This window comes from Argiope bruennichi, chromosome 3, assembly GCF_947563725.1.
Source record: "Argiope bruennichi chromosome 3, qqArgBrue1.1, whole genome shotgun sequence".
Classification (NCBI taxonomy): Eukaryota; Metazoa; Arthropoda; class Arachnida; order Araneae; family Araneidae; genus Argiope; species Argiope bruennichi.
In genome coordinates this window covers 8,451,478-8,470,809 of record NC_079153.1, presented here as the reverse complement: position 1 = coordinate 8,470,809, position 19,332 = coordinate 8,451,478, and the positions used below count along the sequence as shown (strand labels likewise).

At 28.7% G+C, this 19,332-nt stretch overlaps 1 protein-coding gene across 5 annotated transcripts in view; it reads left to right on the top strand.

Moving 5' to 3' along the window:
- LOC129963394 (cGMP-dependent 3',5'-cyclic phosphodiesterase-like) overlaps window positions 1-19,332 on the top strand; it is a 58,333-nt gene that overhangs the window by 8,760 nt on the left and 30,241 nt on the right. For 2 of the 5 annotated variants that reach the window (XM_056077739.1, XM_056077737.1), the window contains exon 1: window positions 18,962-19,233. The exons of 1 other annotated variant lie outside the window; for it this stretch is intronic. The gene's annotated coding sequence lies outside the window, so the exon portion shown is untranslated. Of the gene's footprint in view, window positions 1-3,234; window positions 3,254-18,961; window positions 19,234-19,332 lie in introns of those variants that run through there. 2 more of the 5 variants (XM_056077740.1, XM_056077738.1) reach the window with 2 other exon arrangements.

The window sequence follows — 19,332 nt, the reverse complement described above, 5'->3', positions numbered from 1 at the left end:
AACTGAGACTTGCTTTTCGTCTGAAACATTTTAATGAGACTCCCACAGCATTATTTTGCCTATAGTAGTCATTTTAAAATTTGCATAAAACGGATAGAGATTATAAAGAAAATAGTTTAAAAACTGTGTGACATGTAGGTAATATTTTAATTGAATTTTTTTTTACTTTCAATGCATATTCCTTTTTTACTTCTGAGAATCATCGATATTTATTTTATAATTTCTGATCGAAATATTTTTAACCCATACAGCCCCATTCTTAAGACCCCCCCCCTTTCTTTATAAAGTCTATGATGCAGTTGTTAATCAATCAAAGTGAAAAACTTCATGTGTGAATAATTTTTTTGGAACCATGATGATTGAATAATGTACAAACAAATGTCTAAACAAATATTTAAGTATACTAGAACATTAAATAAATTTGCATTTCCGAAATAAATTTTTTCATGTAAATTTCTAAAATTCTAAATTTAAAAATAAACATATTTGATATTTTGTCAATGAAAATGCGAAACTTTGTATGTGAATAGAAGAATGTAAGATAAACATTTTGTTTAGTGACACTTTTGCATTATTGGGACGTATAAAAATTAAAATTTTTTTTTTACGTTTTACTGTAAATCTGCATAGAAACCAAAGTGTTTTCATACTTTTCCCCCATTATTTAATGAAATTTTGTAACTAGATATCTGGAAATTTTGTATTCATGTCTAGGTGCAATATTTAGGAAATAAAAACATATTTCACTTTTTAAGACACCCTATGTGTATTTTACAAGAATTTTCAATAATATATTTCATTATTTCAATAAAATTCAACCCAAGTTCGTCGTTTCGAAAAATATTTAATTTCATAATTTTTCATCATTAAAATCAATGAAAGAAAGATTATGACTGATATCTGTAGGAATAAGAAAGAGAAGTTATAGTACCATGAAAGGTTAGAATATAAATAAACCTGAATGTAGTATTTTTAATAGTACTATGATAACATGCGAGTAGTCTCCATTATGAAGGTTAATTTACACAATAAATAAAAGAAGCGTAATTCTTTTCAGAGAATATTATTTTAAATTCTATCATAATTTGGGGCTTAAAGGTAATTTTTTTAGGGAAGCATGAAAGTTTCCGCATAGGAGATTCAATTGAAATTAAACGCAACTAATATTCCCCATAAAACCAACGATTCAACAAAAACAGCTAAGTCTAAATATTATTCTAATGCATTGAGACATAATATTATGGAGAATTTAGTTTTTTTAAAAAAATCACTAATTAATCTTGTATATATCCTATGATTTCTATGACACTAAAACGCTCATAAATATATTTTTGCATGCGTTTTTATATGTAATTTGATTTCCCAAAGCTTTCTCATGCTGTCATTTGATTTATCAGTGATTTAAGTTCACAGAAAGTCAATTTTCGTTAGATATATATTTGAGAAATAAATATTTATGTATATCATTTCAAAACAAAACAAATAAATTATTTTATTTGGCAATGATGAAAACAAATAATTAACTAAACAATTAATTTTGATGTAATTGGCAAATCAAATCTGGTCACAAAATTCGGCAGAAAAACTTTCCTTTTTTATACCAGTAGAACATTCATACAAAACCTCAACAGCTAGCCAATCATGAGAAATCGAGTTATTGAAATTCGATTCAAGAATGAAAAGTAAATTTAAGCTTTTTTTAATCGATAGGCATAATATTATTTTGTTAAGTTAATCATATTAAACATTTCTTGGTTATCCAAATCCAAATTAATAGATGATGACAAACGCTTTTCTGTTCCATTGTGCGAAAATAAACGTTTATCTTGTCTTTTTAGGAAAGAAAGTAAACAGTATAAACTAAACGTTTATTTTGCTGAAAGTTTCAGCTTAGTTTAGTCGAGTTCTCTTAAAACTGTTTCTCTGCTCTCTGAAAGCCTTTTCCTGTTATTCGCCAGATCACCAGCAGTGCCTGCTTCGTCCATTGTGCGATCTTTCGCTCCTGTGGCATTATTTTCCACTTATTTGGATTTACTTCCCTTCTTTTTTACGGGAATAGATCTGTCACCGAACACTTTATTTATCAATATTAACTGTATTAATTTTTGAACTGTATTTACTATACAAAATTGGCATCTAATAACTAAATAACAAAGCATCTGATAGAATAGCTTATATTAAAAATATACTGGTAAATTTAATAAAATATTTTTAAATCATACTAAAAAGTAGATTTTTTAAAAAATATATCTATTTTTTTCCCCTCAATTTGTTATTAATTGCTAAAAATATTATGTAATCGTGAATTTAATTGTTCTGAAATTCATCACCAAATGGCGCCGATTCTATAGAAACAAGATTTAATGCACTAGCCTTTAATTAATACTTAAGTTTGGAAACTTTTGAAACTGTATTTTATTATTTATAGCACAAAAATATATTAAAACTACTATATCTAATGAATTTAATGAGTTAAACTAGCTCGCTACAGTTTATATATATTTAGAACCTCAAAGGCTAAGAAAAATTTTATTTCTGTCTTAAATTTTCAGTTAGTTTAAAATCTATATTTTTATATTTTATATTATTCATACAGATTTTAGTGCTTATAAACACATATCGCATTCATCTTTGTATCATATGTTTGAAATTCATTCTTTCTCTAAAATATTCTTGTTGTTTAGATGTATTAAATAAAAGTATTTATTGGAATTTTTTTTAATTAAAATACACATGGTATAATGTTTCGGATTTTTTTCATTTTGACGCGAAGGGATTTTTTTCGTACACTTAATATATAAAGTAATTAAGACAAAAAAGGCTCCTAGCTTCTCTAACACTAGTAATAAATATCCAACGTTTTATGTCTTGCTCATTTTTTTATTTAGTAAAACAAATGGGTATGCAATAAAAACTCATTCTTAATTAAGTTTTTATTTTTGACTCTGCTCAAACAGAAAAAAATACTACATTTCATTTTATTTATATCTCATAATTTACGAAAGAAGAAAGACATTTTTGAACAACTTATTCCACTTATCTTCTGTAAACGTCTCTTTTGTTCTTGCACTCCACTGAAATAAATTATTTGATTATGTTGAGAGGTTTGTTCGCCATAATGTAGAAATCTCTCGCTTCCTGTCAGAGTTCTTTTACGTCTTTTCTGGGTTGCACTTCCAAGATGTGCTTCTTAAAATAAATGTAGCATGCTGTGATCTTGACATATTGCATTCAAAAACTATTGACTCAATAGGTACGTGATTTTCAATGTTATCAAGGAAATGTTATCTCTTAATAATAGAGGTGGCTTCTCTTTTGAAATGCCATCAAACAAAAGTCGTTTTTTTTTCAGTTGCTATGTTTAAAATGATCAATGAAACCAATTTAATGGATTTTTAATTTTGAATATTACTAGTACTTTAAATAGATTATATCCAAAGTTAGTTTTATCCTAAATTAATTTAGATTTATAGTTTAAATAGAGATTATAAATTAAAAATATAAACGTGGTTAATGTTTCCAAAAATGCTTCAAGAAAATAAATTATACAAAGAAATTTCAAAATGTTTATTAATATTCGTGAGTTAAAAAAATGTTTGTAAATATTATGTTTTTACTGTTTTTCTCAATGAATAAATGGCGAATGGTAAAACAATGTTCAAAAACTATGTATGTAAACCGGAATTGTTCGTGAACCTGTCATCTCGAGAATTTGATTTATTCATAGTACTTCAAACTACTTGGAAGACTTGTATTTTATTGCTTTCAAAATTTCAAAATGTTTATTAATTAAAAGAATGTTTTTAAAGATTATTTTTTTTATTGTTTTTATTTTTCAGTGAACAAATAGTGAATGGTAAAACAAAGTATGCTCAAAAACTATGTTGCTACAAGAATTGTTCATGTGTCTCTCATCTCAACAATTTGATTAATTCATAGAACTTCAAACTACTTTTAAATAGTATATGAAATAACAATGAACCATCTAAACTTCTATTTTATTGCTTGATCTCAACGCACAGAGAAGGAACGTTCAACAAAACAAGCCCCAAAACTACATTTGCTATAGGGATTATTCGTGAACCTGTCAATTGGATAATTTGATTTATTCATAATATTTCAAATTATTTTTAAGTATATGAAATAGAATTTACTCATATGGGTGTGTATTTTATTGCTTGATCTTAACGCTTAGAGAAGAAATGTTTACAAAATAAGTCCAAAAACTATGTTTTATACAAGAATTATTTGTGAACCAGTCATTTTGATATATTCAAACTGCTTTTAAATATCAGAAATATCAATTACCTTCATAGACGTGTATTTTTTTGATTAATCGTAACACATAGAGAATAAATAGTTAATAAAATATTCCCCAACTTTATGTTTTATACAAGGAATTTTCATGTAACCTGTAATCTGTATATATTTGCAGCATTTCAAAATGCTTTTAATGATATGAAATAGCAATGGCAGATACAGGCGTGTTTTTTCATCAGTCATGTCGACCGCTGTAAAGCGCTAACTATTTCAAGTCTGATAGTTTTATAATTCACACCTTCGTTCTGTTCACTTCTTATATCATCTTCATAACAGAAGTACATATAGTCCAAATAAACTGTCATGAAAAATAACAAAATGCGAAAAAAAAATTCATAGCAGAAATTTTATTTGCTTAAGTTGTTGAGGTGCTTATTCGTAACCGACTTTTAAGTTTGAAACCTCGTGAGTTCCAGAAAGGTGGAGGACGAGATGTGTAAAAGTTTTAAAACCGGCTTTTCCTGTCTAAATAAAAAGCTATTATTTTTAGAAGGAAGATTTAAACAAGAAAAATCTGTACAATGAAACATAACGATAGCTTAATTAGATCAGAAGTAAATTTGAAAAAAATATTTTTCATTTCTTTATTTGAGCGAAATTTTTGGAAATCCGCTTCGTTACAAATTATAAAGTAGGAAATAAGTAGGAAAAATCTTCGGGTCATTATTTGAATTATTTTTTGAAAAATTCGATTTTGTTGGAAAAAAATATGATTTTCTAATAATGGTTATAAGTACTTTTTTTTGACAAAAAGAATTCGAAGATAGAATAAAAATTCAATTCCGATAATGTTCTAGAAGTTTTAATTAATGTCATAATGGTCGATTTAAAAAAAAAAGCTTAAAGTTAAAATTTGAAAAGGGAAAATAAGTATCACTTTCTGACAATTTGTGCGGTTTCTTAAGACACACGAAAGCATAACTTTCTTCAGAAAATAAATTCAGGCTTGATATTGAGATAAAATATTAACTTCAAATTTAATTTTCATCATTAATGCAGTATAATTTACGGAATAATCATACTGTAATAATCATCAATCATTATCATTGTATGGCATGGCCAATGATTATACGGCAATAATGGTATGGCCATGACATCATTTTAATGGTGATACCATTTTCATATTTTTGAAAATGATATGGCCATTTTGGAATGAATGATCATTATCATTTTAAATAATTAAACAACATCTTTAGAACATGATTTTTTTTTTCTCTTCTTGAATTTCGATTCATAAAAAGTACTAATTGGCATTTTTCGATGTCCCTACTTTTTTTTCCAGCAAAGCCGAATTTTTCAAAAATAAATTCTGATATTGATCTGAAATTTTTATCGGTTATTCTCTTCTATATAAGAAGTATTTATGTGAAATTCCAAAAAATTCTCTTATATTCCAAAATAAAAAAAAAAAAATAAGAATCACCATTTTTTTTTTTAAATTTAAACTCCAAGCACTGGTATTAAAACAATTCCTTCCCTTCTCTAGTCACTTCTTATCCGTTAACATATTCGAGTGCAAACTTTGTGGCCTGTTTTGGATAGCCTACTCAACAATTTGAAACAGTAAAATTAACAATAAGTACTTTTCCCAGGAAAAAATATAATTCAACTGGACTTATAATAATAAGACATCACTCTATAAGTCATTGTTCTGATACATATATGGCGATGTTGTCGACAGATCCAGATGATTTTTGAATAGTACCAACTTTCAAATAATATGTGTTAAAATTTCGTGCCATTCTGACAACTAGTTTACAGGTTACAATGGTATTAGCGACCCTAGTTTTATAATTTTCAAAACAATGGCTAAAAAAATGAGTTAAACATTGTGTTTTGATGAGGAAAAATACTGTTGAAGTCAAATAGTGGCTTGTTAAATGTTATGGAGACTACACCAGGGAAATCAATTATTATTGAATGATATGCTGGATTTAAATGCGATCGTAAAAAACATCGAGGATGCTGAGCGCTCTAGTCTTCCAAAACCGGCAGTTATTCCGTAAAAAGTCCACAAAATAATTTTTCGATGATCGTAAAATGAAATTGCGTGGGATAGGTCACACCTTAAAAATAACAGAAGGTTTGCAATTTTGCACAAACATTTGAGCATGCGTAAGTTGCTTTCGAAGTCAATGCCACATTTGCTTACACCGGATTAAAAACAACAAAGCGTCACGATTCATAGCAATCTTTGAAGCTGTTCAAGCAAGATTTCTTGCATTGAAATGTGACAATGGATTAAACATGGATCCACTACTACACACCTGAATGAAAATGATTGTCAGCAAGTGCCAGCAACTATGGTTCAGAAACGGATTGTAAAACCTTCCGCGTTTTTGCGCATGCGTTGGTATGGGTTTAATTCTTCAAAATAGGGGTGAAAGGAAACATGAAAGGAGGAGATTTTTACATTTACTAGTATGTAATAGGGAAAGTCCAAGGTCAAAAGGAATACTGGAAATGCACTTATCGTTCCGCGTCTCACCCCTTAATGAGATGGAGTCGTCGAAATGTGGTCGTCTCAGAATCCGTTGACGAACTATACTGAAGTCGTCCACAGAGAACGAAAACTTAGAAGTCAGCTGGCAAGGTAATGGCATCCTTAATTTGTTTATTGACTGTCTTGTAAAAGATAAAATTATCAACAGAGAATGTTACATGGCATTATTGGATGGACTGGGTGTAGAAATCAAGAAGAAAAGACTTTACATGCAGTAGGAAAAGAAGTGCTGCACCAGCAAGACAATGCCCTGTGATAAATGTTTATGAAAACGATGTTTAAATTGAATAAATTACGCTTCTAATTGCTTTTGGACCTCCCACCGTATTCTCTAGCTCTAGCCGGCAGCGAATACTGGCTTTTTGCAGACATAAAGAGAAGATCCAGAGAAGAAGAAAAAATTGGCTCAAATAAAGAAATAATTGCCGAAACTGGTGCCTATTTTGAGAGCGAAGACAAACGATTCTACAAAAAAGGCATTTAAAAGTTAGAGGAGCGCTGGAATAAATAATCATTCTTAAAGGAGAGTAAACTTAGAAATAAAATTGAATTTCTAAAGAACAATTGTTTTTCTCAGTTAAACTGACGATTTATTGAGTGGTTTGATGCATAGTATTTGTCTTTTTAAGGTCTGATTTCAGTTAAATATACTGCACTTAAGAAGACTTAAAGATTTTCTTGAAGTTCATTGCTTTTTTTGTTAAATGTGTGACGAGATGTTCCTTACATAAACGTGTTTATTATTTTAAAGCAAAATTTCTTTTCGATTTTAATTCCCTAACAAGTAAATTTGAAAGCCGAAGTGAACTTCCATACTTTAAATATTAATGTTACGGAGCATGGTATATCATTCATTTTCCGTTTGAAGCTGCCAGCATTGAGAGTGCACCTTTAAACACGTTTATCTATCTTCATCGAGTCTCATAAAAAGTACTGAATAGATTCCTTATGCTATGTATTGTAAACGAATTCTCTGAATGAAACTTATGAGTTTTATGCATAGAATGAGTTTTAACTGCATCTAAATCTTCGAACATATTTCTAACAAAACGAATCGGAATAACTGTTTTTTTTAATTATTTTTATTATTATTATTTCTTCTCTGTAATGTTATCTCGTGTTTACTTTTTAACCCTGACTTCATATTGTATCAGATTTGAACCATAATCTATTTTTCATGCTAATAATGAATTTTAAAAATTTTTTTGACAATATACGCTATATCAAATTAGAAATATCACAGGGTATCGAAAAATAATCATTCATTATATATTTATTTTTTCGTATACGAAATGTAGAGGAAGTACTGTAATAGCTAAAAAATTCGAACTCGAGATCTAGACGAATCTCCGCGTTTTAGAACACTCTAAATTAGAAAAACACATTTCTGTCATTATGTCTGTCTATCTGTTTGTAACAGAGTTAAGACGGTTTTGAGATAGATCGATGAAATTTGGTATACGGCAAATTTGTAAATTTCTAACATACTTTCAGCAAAATTCGTTAAGAGAAAGTATATCTTTTCGGCTGTCCGAATATACATTAACAAGATGAAGAGATCTAGATAGATAAAATTCAGTACACAGATTTACATCTGTAATGTAAACACCTATCAAATTTTGAGCCAAATCCAACAAGAAGTAGATGTTCTACTTTATAAAGGGGATAACTCAAAAATACAATGACTTAAATATATCAAATTTGGTATGGGATTTTGTGAATGATTTTATAGAAAACAAAAGGAAAAAAAATCTCCCATTTGTGCGTATAATAAACGAGTGGGGATTGATCTCTAAGATATTTTTTTATCGTAAGTAAAAAGTAATATTCCAGGCTGTTTTATCATCTGCTTGAGATAACTTTCCTAAATGCTTGTATTTCATATAAAGTATAACGAAATCCAAAGTAGATAAAGATGAGATTACCAACAATTTGTACTTATGGAAATCCGAGTAAAGGTAGCAGAGGCTATATATGAGATCTGTCCAAATAATTCCAAAAAAATATGGGTTAGTTTCATCAGATACAGTAAACAATTGTGCAAGAAATGCCAAAAATCATTAGCGTCTTACTTCCCATTTTGTGATGTTTGTAAGATAGGATTGGACATTTTTCGATAGACAACAGGGGCGAATAGAAAACAGTGCAAATGTCCTAAATGTGGAGAATTGTCAACTCTAAAACGTGAAAAAAATTATGTCTTTCTTTATTTCAACAATAACAATAAAGGTTTTTAATCATTTCAAGTATGAATAATTTTATATGTAATAGAATTTGAAAAAATATCTAAAATTTTTGTACTTATTGCACCAAATATAAAACAAAAGAAAAAATATCTTCGTGCTCAATATATCTGATTTCATAAATTTAATAAATTCAATTAAGTAACATCACAATTATATTTTAATTTTTTATGTATTTTTATATCGTTATATTTAAATTTTCTACGACCAAAACATTTTTTTTTAATTTGAAATTTTAAAAAATCGTGTATTGAAGGTTTAATAAAATATCGCTTTTGATTTAACGCACATTTTATTATGAGAATTTTTCTGAAGAAATAAACGGGAAATTAGTTGTTATCTTAATAATAGAAATTTTAAATATCGTAATATAGAAAAATAATTATATTTTGATAAGCAATCGAAATATAATTATTTTTCTTTTAATTGGGGGTAACGTTCTTTTTTAGTGTATGTGTATATAAGAAAACTTTATTAATTATTTTTGTTTTGGAGTTAAAATTTATTTTCAGAAGACAAAGAATTGGAAATTATTTTTCCTTTTGGAATGTAGCACCTATATGTCATCAAAAGAACCAATTTAACAAATATAATATAATACTGATAAATGCTGGAGACCATAAATGCATATTTACTTTAAAAAATATCCCGTAAGCAATTTCCTTATAACATGCATTAAACTTCCGCAGCTGAAATACACTAATAAAGAACTTTTCGTTCAAATTTTAACTTTCATTCAGGTTTCAACTCAAGTCTTCAAATTATTGATGATTTTGCCCAAGCATTGTTGCTGGAGTGCCTGCAGACGGAGTAATAAGCAGCTCTGAGCATATCAGTTTTCATTTGGGAGCAATATCTTTCAATAAGCACTCTAACTCGTTGATTGTTGTTGAACTTTGCAATTGCAGCATTGCCGCAACAAGAATTGTCCTATGATTCCCGCTTATAAAATGCCTTCTGGAGATATTTAGTGCAGTGCAAGGGTGATGAAAATTCAATATTGCCTTTTTGTCAAAGCAATCTGTTGGTCAGAATTCCATCAAGTTTCACTTTTTCAGCAATGAGTAGCGGATTTGGGTTCCCCAGGCAATGCATATTATAAGAGTTTTTTTTTAACGATTAGTCAATTTAGTTTCACATTTTTAACTTTATATTTTTATAACTTATTTTAATTCTTTTTTATTTTAATAGCTTTGTATATATATATATATATATATATATATATATATATATATATATAATTTATTTATTTTCAATAAGTGCAAAATGGAAAAAATTATTAAAATTACACAATTATTAAAAAAATAGTCATATATTTATTATTTAACGATTACTAATGCAAACATTTAATTATTGAGAAATATTATAGATAAATAATAAATTTCTGACAAATACAAGAACAAAAATTATTATTTAACAATATCTGTCAGATAAAATAGAATAAAAATTAATGAATAATTAATATTTCAATATATTAAAGGAAAGTATTTCATTCACTCATGCTTCAATAAATGATTTTAATAATTCTATGTATACACACACACTACAATCTTAGTTTTTAAAATTTGTAATTTTTACAAATTTAATATCTACATTAATAAGTCATTAATGACCATATCTTATTTTCCCCTGTGCGCATTTCCTTCAGTCGATCGGCCTTAGGCAGCTGCCTAGTCGGAAATCCACCACTGATAAAGATGCTAGTACAAATAACTATTTTTCTTCCTTTCTTTTTTTCCATCGTTCTTGAATGTTTAGCATAACATAATCCTACTGTGAATTTAGGTGAAAGTCATCAGTCACGATAATATAAAAGAAGAAATGTCAACCAATCCCTTTCCCGAAAGTTATGGATTCATATTGTAACTTTAGATTAACGTCATCAGTCACCGTATTCTCAAAGAAGAAAAATCAACCAATCCAAGAGTTGACAATGTTTCTTACTTAGCTGACACCTGCAAATTTCAATAATAAACAAAAATTGTCAATTTGTCAAATAGTTAAAATTATTATGGTTTATGAAGTCATTATCCTTTAAAAAAATACTGCTTGAATGTAAAAAAATTAGAATTTATTTCATTAACTAATAAATACCAAATAACAATCGATAGTTGGCAAAATTTTACATTTAAATTTATCTATTAATCTATGTAACTTTGGTGGATATTATTTATGTTTATGTGTTAGCTATTTAAAATGCGTGTATATATTGGGGACATTCTGCATTGTTTTAAAACGGAAGATAAGAAATAGAAATAGACAAATACTTTTTAGAAGGTCACTATTAATAATTTTCTTACTAAAAAGTATAAAAATGGGCTTAGAGTTAATCTAAGGGCATTGTATATATAAAAAGATCTTACAAGTGCAGGAATTCGGTACTTATTATGTTAATCATCAAACAAAATCTCGTATAATACTCCTTTTATTTTATTTTAACGCATATAAATTTTGCTACTCTTTCGACTTTTACAACCTTTTGTTGAGTTTGATTTATTTTTAAGCTCACAAAAAAGAAAATGAAGATAACTTAATACTATAATTTATATTTTAAGAGCAATAAAAATAAATTAGCAATGCACATTACTCTGAATTAATTTATCATGTCATTTACGATACCTAAGAAAAATCCAATCAAGCACTTATTAAAATTTTGAGTGGATTAAGATACTTAACAAGCATACTTATACATGAGTGTATGAGCGTGTACGTCATAAAAAAAGTATTGTCATCACTTCCTCTCTCAAAGTATTCAAACTGAACCTCATATATTTGCGCATACTATTGTTGAAGTCAAATCGCGGTCACATGAAAGAACATCAGTTGGGCCACATCAATAAAATTTTTGATCCATTACATATCACCGGGTGGGAGAAAAATGATAATAAAGTAATATTCAGTTAGATGTTAGACGATAAGTGAAGTTACATTTAATTTTGTAACAACATCTAAATTAATTGATTTTATTATAAACTGTTTTTTATGCATCGTCTTAATTCTGCAAAGAACAGAAGATAGTTTGAAGCTTCTTTAGTTATCATATGACTCACTTGAGTAGCACTGATCATTTACAGAGTTGGTCAGGGTAATTGTGAACGAATTTCTCAGAAATTATCATTTGCTTTGATTTAAAATTTTCTTATGAGAAGGAAAATAAGTTTATGTTTTATGTGAAGGTATAACCATGGCCTGAAGGACTCCATAAACAAAGCCTTTTTTTTCAAAATTAATTTGTTCATTTACCAATTTTATTTATAGCTACGTTCATAATTACCCCCAGGAAATATGGGTAACTGGGAGCATGCATTTTATCTTCTGATGACGGTAGCAAATCGATTTATAATAATAAGAAACTACTATTTATTTTCCCAGAATTTATTTTACCACCCGTTCTCAAGTATTTCAAGGTACTATTTTCTTTACTGTTTTTAAATAAAAAAATATATTCTTTTTAATGAAATATTACATTTAAATTATCCTAACTATTCAATACCTTCAATTTAATTCAATTTTTACCTTTCAATTTAGAGAGGAAACATTGCCGTGTTCCTAGACTTACAATCGCCTGCTATCCTATTTTATATTTCCAAAATGCATAAAAAAATACAAGTTTTTGTTACATTAAAATTCTGTTCCTAATTATTCCACGGTGAAAATTATCAGTAGTATTAATCAGTAGTATTTGAGAATGCTACTCTGTTTTTCAGGAGGAAATGTAAGAAAGAGAATTAAACCTTAGTTGTAGCTGTTATAATCCTGCAGTTTCAAGAAATAAAGCACTTAACAATTTACTTTGGAAATAATATTTGTAGGAAATGAATAAGGACACTTAGAAAAGATTTTTTTTTTTCACCACTGACCAACTTTTTTCTTTCTTAATATATTCAAATTGCATGGTAATATCTGAAGTCATGCGACTTATTTATAAAGTCCAGTAGTTAAGTTTAACAAGTTTCACCTTTCTTTAAAACATCAATTTTGTTGTTTATAGTTTAATTTTGTATAAATATTTTATATTTGACTGTCGAATCCTATTTCTGTATGTTGTTTGAGCTCCGAGTTAATTTAAATTAGTTTTATTTAAGAAAACATAATTACGTGAATTGAGCCGACGTCCTGGCATAGGGGTAGCGCCGTGACTTGGGCGTCCCGGGCTCGAGTCCCGGTTCGAGCATGGTTGTTCTTCTTCTGTGTTCTATCTGTGAGGTGTGTGAATGTGCCCCCAGTTAAAAGGGGTTGTGCAAACGAACCCCTTTTTACAGGGTATTGCATGAAGTAGCTAAGTTGTGTTGCATGAAGTAGCTAAGTCGTACTCTTGGTCCTATTGGCGTTACTGAAAAAACAAGAGACGCTCACTCAGCTTAAATCGCCGTCAGCGGGTTTGTAAAGTGCCATAAGTCACAATAATTCACACGTGAATTGAAATTAATTTTATCAATGATTGAAATTATTATTTCTTTTAAAATGTGTATATCCAGAGTAATAAGCTACAAAATAAAGTTTTATAGATTTAAACAATACTTTTATACTATCTCGTTCACACAACGGACTATTCAACTAGAAAATAAATAAAGATCTGGTGAAAATTTGAGAGGTTATCATCACACTTCCTCCTGAGCAGATCGTGCGCCTCCGTTGGGTAGAACGTGGCCCATTTCTTAATTCATCTATTTTGATCTTTTTCTTGGTATCTCTTCTTATATTGAGTTACATATATCTGGAAGACATTATTTCAAATGTTTTTGCTAGTCCTGATTGTGAGAGAATATGAAAGTATTCAAACAGGATTTTCTGAAAAGTTTCTTTTACAAATAGTATATCAATTAAGACATGGCAATGTTGCCAATGCAATACCTTGCCTTCCTCATTTAATTATCATAAAAGAAAACTAGGCTGGATAGTTGTGAATCGGATACTCGGAAGTGTTTTGTATTTCATTCGTTCGAGTATAACTCATAAATTTAATTAAGCTTACTCATTCCATGCATTTTAAGATGGCTTCTTTTGAAAAAAATGTCACCAAACCATTGGTTACAAAACTCATTAGAAACTATCAAGCACTTTGATACGCAATCTTTACTTTGTAGTGAAGTTCATTTAACCATTTTTCATTAATAAATCAATATTTAAAAATTAAATGTTTTTAAAAAAATAATAACTTTCTTAATGCACTTGTTTTAAAAAATAATTGTTTGTGATTCCGATTTCCATATATATTTTTTTTAGCTTCTTAATTACGAAGGAAATTTTCTTCCTCTTTGACTTCAAATCGCATTCATAACTCAAAATTGTAAGAAAATGTCATTTAAATAAAGGACAATTAAAAATAGGATGCGGAAATGCACATTCCCTCTCCTTATGCCATTACCGTAGTCTACAATCGTTATGCAGCCTGTGGGAGTACAGCGGGTAAGATACTGCGAGTTGTATATGTCAAAATTTTTTTCATAATGTTAATAATAATGTTTTTTATAATGTTTAATTATAATTTTATATTTTTCAAAATTTTTTTAATATGTTTATTTTCTTAGTTACACGATATGGAACATTTATCATATTGAAATTAATTTTTACAATACCGGTAACTACGTTAAGGGATATTGGAATCCAGTATTGTTCAATATAACAAAATACTTTTTTAAATATTTTTTTAATATTGTATAAAACTGTTTTTTCTTTTAGTTTTCCAATAATATACAGTATAATTTGTTACTTGGAGCATGCACGAGGAAAACTACTTGTCATCATCTTGCTATCATGTACTTGCTACATATTTTTCACCAATCATACTATGTTGTATGCCTGCCCACAAGCAATGCAATATTCCATTTGTATTATGGGCCCATATCTGTACGCCAATAGGCTCCTCTGTACAGAGCCGGCCTTCTCTATGAAGGGCCCCGGGTGAAAAAAGCCATTTGAGGACCTAATTTTTTGTGAAGCCAAATTATATATATATATATATATATATATATATATATATATATATATATATATATATATATATATATATATATATATATATATATATATATATATATATATATATATATATATATATATATATATATATATATATATATATTATTAATGCATGTTTATTTAATGCGGGATTACGTTTTTCTAATACATCAATTACTTCAGAAAAATTACAATTTTTTTCAATTTCTTTTTCGATGCTTAATATAGTAAATGCATTTAAGCGTTCTGAATACATGTTTGACCGAAGATAATTCTTTATTAATTTTAATTTGCTGAAAGAGCCCCCAGCACTTGCTATAGTTACTGGCAACATAAAGAAAAGATTTAGCACAGTTAATACATTTAGAAATATGTATTGCAATATGTCTTGTGCATTATTTACATCTCTTTCAATCAAAATCAAATCCCGTAGTAAACAAATTTCCTGGATTAGGTTTTCATCTACATCTTTGTTATAAAATTTTACAAAGTTTTTGGAACATTTCTCTAATTTATGTTTTTCTAAAGTTTTTATATCAGTGATTAATTTGAAATCAGAAATAATATTTGGTATATATTAAAATCTATTTTCTATTTGTACAATAACAGTATCAAACAGTATCAATTGCAGTGTTAAAAAAATAACACCTTAATTCCTCTATCGGGTTTTTTTTTATAACTTCGTCTTTCGCTAATTCGGAATATAATCTTTTCCTTTTCCGAAATCGTTTTGCAGGAAAATGTTATGAAATGTTCAAATTACGTATTAGTACTTTTGCTTCGTCTAAAAATGTGTTGAATTTTGTTCTTAAATTTTGGATTTGAGTTTTAATTTTATTGACTAAATTGAAAGCCGAGTCCATAGCAGATTTTTTTTGCCTGAAATAGTTTATTGATATTGTTAATTTTGGACAATAGTGCAAATTATGCTATTAAACAACTTTCCAAGCAATAAACGAATTAAAATGACAACTAGAACTCTCACAATCTTGGATTATAGTTGACAGCTTTCTACAGTTATTATAGTCACCTATAAATCGTGTAGTTTGGTCATTTTCCTCTTTTGGAAAACAGTATAGAATAAAAACAAAATACACAATCTTGCGTTTTTGAATAATAGCTGCGAAGTTGAGTTTCACCATTTGGCATTTTTTAAAGTAGTACGTAGTGGAAACTGATCTATTTTCAGCATTTTTAACAAAAACTCCTTTGTGTGGTATAGGTCCGATTTTAACACAAAATACTCTAGATTTATCAATTATAATACTTAACTGTAAACCAGGATCATTTATACTCCCTTGATCATATTTGTTATTGCCATTTTCGTCATTATTTTCTGATTCAGTCATATTTGTATAAACACACTGTTCTTCAACATTTTCATTGCAAGACTGTGTACTTTGCGCGGAACTTTTTTCTCCAGTTGAAGTTTGAATTGTAACTTCTGATAGGGATGGCGAATATTTAACGAGCAGTTATTATGTAACCAATATCATAAAGTCACAAATACCAGTGATCAATACTTTTTAAAGAGGGTTGTGATTCAAATCCTTGATACGATTTTACTGGTGATGTTTCGATTACAGGATTTGGATCACGATAGAAAGTAACAATCGATACGATCTGTCCAATGGAAGCTCCCGAACAAAACAGAAAAGGAGAAATCTGTGAATGGGTGGAAAAGTGAACGAACCGATTATTCTTGGAATTATCGTATCATTGAATTGCATATCACTGAAATTTATCGGAGCGGTGACTTCACTGGAAAGTAACAATCGATACAATCTGTCCAATGGAAGCTTTCGAACAAAACAGAAAAGGAGAAATCTGTGAATGCGTTGAAAAGTGAACGAACCGATTATTCTTGGAATTATCGTATCATTGAATTGCATATCACTGAAATTTATCGGAGTGGCGACTACACACTTTCTAGTGAAGTCACCGCTCCGCTTCATGAGAGTGACCTTGACTTTCCGATATTCGCATTTGATGATGCACTATTCCATACAAATCATTTTTAATTGCTTGTGACATAACTTAGCCTATATTCTGCTTACAGCTGGCGCCATCTATTGGTAGAATATAGAACTAAAGTAAACATTTTAAAGAAATGACATATATATTTAATTCAAATTTTTTCAGAAAATGTTTTACTCAAATAAAGAAATTAAATCAATAGTTTTGAAAAAAAAATCAAATTTAAGAAGTAAGCTAAAATAGTTAATTAATTCAATCACACGTTACTTAAATAAATTAGTAAATTAAGTATTAATTACAATTAATAAATTTTATATTTAATACTAAGTAATAATTTTTAATTAATAATATGATTGAAATAACAGACATTTGGAACAAATATTTAAAAATAACAATAGCAAAATCATTTGTTATTCAAAAAATCGTGGATTATGCATCTCTAATTTCTGGAGTCGAAGCAATTTCTTCGCCAAGAAAATAGATCTACTTGTTACTTCTTGAAGTTTAGCTTTCCTTCTTTTTTTTCTTTTCTGATAAATTTTCTTTTTTGACACCCAGAGGGATATATCCTTGGCATGGACATGGTTATATCTAACAGTATAAAGCAATTTATAGAATGAATTATCAGATTATTATAGGCTATATTATACGCTATTATTACCTATAGGTGAGGTAAGTAACTGCAAATCTATTTACCCTATATTAACAATATTTTTCACACTTGTACTAGACTATAATATATGCCGTAAACTTTGTATATTTCCAAATCTGTTGACTGCTCCATTTAAACTTCTTTCTTAATTGTGTTCGTTCCGGTCGTGGCCGGTAAATTAGTAATGCAATGTGCATTGCTAGAAGTTGATTGTTTTATTTATCTTCGTTTTACATTTTGTTTGAACAACTTAATATAAACAAACATATACAGATGCGCGCATAAAAAAATATTACATTAGATGTAGAAAAAATAAATAGCTGATGATTTACATGTCCATGTGAACCCAGCCTCAGCTTTGACTTCTGACCCCGCTTGCGCCCAAAAATCGCGCCGATCTATCTTAACATGTGTGAAGGGGATTTCCTTATTCATAAATGAACCCCCCCCCCCCCTCTTTTTTATAGGTATCACTGCGATCATTGCTTAATAACGGCATCAGTCGGCGTTCAGCCAGCCATGTAGAATCAAATTTGTATACTTTCAGAACGTGTAAACACTATTATTGTTCAGAACACTATTTAATTTTTATCACGGTGGGGCACCCCCCTCAGTCACGGGACTCATGTGCATGGCACCCTGCCTCTGTATCTATTATAATAAGCAGTCATTTATAATTTTCTTTTCGACCAAATCTGTCTTTATGAGGAAATATTCCACCATAGAAAAAAATAAAATTACTTTTATTCTCTTCTATAAGATTAAAATTTCTATTAAATTTATTTGATTCTGATATAGAGGAACATGGTTCTGTTTGAAACAATGGCACAACGTAACTTTGACTCAGCAATCAGTTAACTTTGATGATTACTGTACTATATTTTTGTATGTGAGAAATGAAAAATTATCAGATTGTTCGTTTGAATCTTCTAGAAGGTTGAAGATAAGAATAGGCTAAACATTGTACCAGAAGTCAATTTGATGCTCTGAAAGATCAAGTTACGTTGAATAAATGAAACAGGATTGTTAAAATTATTCCTCAGATTCTCTTAATTTTAAAGGAATAAAGTCAGAAATGATAATTAAAAAGTTACTACTAGAGAATCTTGCGATCTTTAAATAAAATCATGGTCAAAAACTTTGATTTTGTTTAGCCAGAATCATGAGAATAAAAAGGCCCAATTTTACTATTATATTCACTCTGCGGTTTGAGCGACAGCGATGGAAAAGGAGAAACGTCATTGATGGTTATAATGTGATGATTTTATTATTATGTTTGGCAACAGCGGGGATAGCAGACGACTGTTTACATTTTGCGCTTCGTTCCGTTCCCGTTTAACCACTTCATTTTTATTAGTTTTTTCCTTCTTTAGAAAAGGTATCAGTTTTCGGAACACAAATGAAGTGCTATCCGATCTTTTCGGCCGTTTTTTATAGCAAGGCTTTTGCGGTGTGTTTAGGTAATTTTTTGTGGAAAGAATATTTATTTGTAATTTTTTTTAAATCAATATTATGTCATTTTAAAAATAACAATGCATTATTCTTATTTCTTCTGAAATTGTTAGATTATAATTAAGGTGAGTTGGAATGCTGTTGTACCTATTATTTTAAATAAAACTCATTGTGAAATATTTACTAAAGTTGAATAAATGAATTATTAATTTAAAAAAATTTCG